A 1,581-nucleotide genomic window follows, 5' to 3' on the forward strand; every position below is an offset into this window, starting at 1 on the left:
AACGATTCAAAGCCTATAGAGTGGCAAAAATACCTCGGTTTAATACTTCCACCCTCTATGAGCACCGTCTTCACGTGCACACGCCTCTCTGACAGCGCTCAGAAACAGTCTCTCAGACAGTACGCACATACAGCGAAATGAGTTCTCTTTCGCTTCTGATTGCATTTCAATGGCTTCAAATCAACTGGTTTTAACCTGTTAACCCGCACCGGCCCAAGGGCGTGTTTAGGCGTGTCTGTGCTTTTAATTACCTTTGTTTTAAAACAATATTCAATCAACTATCATAAACTATATATCATTTGACAGCTAAAACACTCAAGATCCATGTTCTGAGCTTGTTTTTTAAATCAATACACCAGAGAGGAAAGGGTTAACATAAATGCTGAAGGACCGCCATTTAAACATGTACAAAGTGAACGGCAGTACTTACGTTTCATCGCCTATAGTTCTGGTCAGCTCGGACTATTCCAAGAAACACCAGCACAACATTTCAAGATAAGAGTCCACTCTTCAAAATGCATCACACTTTTTAATCCAAAACAACGAAAAAATAGGGGAAAAAACGAAAGATCCTCCTTTGTTTACATGAGCGATTCTAAAAATATGGTCAGACATTCAGCTTTATCTTTATGGTGTTTTCAGGCGTTTGGCATGAAAGCCTCATCCATTTTTCCATTAGTGAATTTCATTAAAAGATATCGTGAGTCACTTTCATGTACATTTTACCTTGTTTTACTCTGTTGCTATACTAATTTTGAGTTATTATGACTCCAGAGTAACAAAGGTTCAAGTGTCTAGTTTCAAACAATACCAGATTTATAAATATAGACCATAGGGTTCAAGAGCTACAGACATTTTTATTTGGGTATGTCGTTTTTCAGAAAATGCTCAAAAACGGGCGCACAGTAACCACAATGCTTAAAAACGTGTGCAAATTATACGTTTTCATGACCATGCAGCACAGCAACTTCATGTGAGTGTATAACCGTGATAGAGACGATAGTCCAAAATTTCTACTGGTTAATTGCTCACCCCTACAAAGAACCCTATATGACAAAAATACTGAGGATGGTCTCAGGTGAACCTAAGGCCATGCAAAGAACCACTAAGGAACCCTTTAAATGGGTAGTATACCCAAAAATAAGGATTTGGACATCTTTTACTCACCCATATGTTGATCCAGACCAATATGATTTTCTTTGATCCGTGGAAAACAAAAACAGATGTTTGGGAGAATGTTCACGCTGCTCTTTTCCATACAATGAAAGTCAATAGAGATGGCCACTGTATTTTCAAAAGAAAACAGTTAAAACTGTGGTCTGTTCCTCCCACAAAGTTAATGTTTAGCTTGAATATGAATCATGTCGATCACTTTCACAAAGTGTTGGGGAGTAACTAGTTACATGTAACGGTGTTACGTAATTTAATTACAAAATAAATGTAACTGTAATCAGTTACAGTTACTAAGAAAAAATGTGTAATTAAATTACAGTTACTTATGAAAATGTTAACGATTACAAAGGGGATTACATTTGAATATTTACATCCACATACAGATTTAATTGATTTCTTTTCCAAATT

General features: G+C 36.5%; 1 long non-coding RNA gene across 1 annotated transcript in view; it reads right to left on the reverse strand.

The window, feature by feature from the left end:
• The window catches only part of LOC107669806 (uncharacterized), a 9,794-nt gene extending 8,595 nt beyond the window's left edge, over positions 1–1,199 (reverse strand). The window contains exon 1 of the long non-coding RNA XR_001632038.1: positions 1,168–1,199. This is a non-coding gene — a long non-coding RNA (uncharacterized LOC107669806). The remainder of the gene's footprint in view (positions 1–1,167) is intronic.
• Positions 1,200–1,581: the final 382 nt, after the last annotated feature.

Source organism: Sinocyclocheilus anshuiensis, unplaced genomic scaffold (genome assembly GCF_001515605.1).
Source record: "Sinocyclocheilus anshuiensis isolate Anshui unplaced genomic scaffold, SAMN03320099.WGS_v1.1 scaffold560, whole genome shotgun sequence".
In the NCBI taxonomy this organism is placed as follows: domain Eukaryota; kingdom Metazoa; phylum Chordata; class Actinopteri; order Cypriniformes; family Cyprinidae; genus Sinocyclocheilus; species Sinocyclocheilus anshuiensis.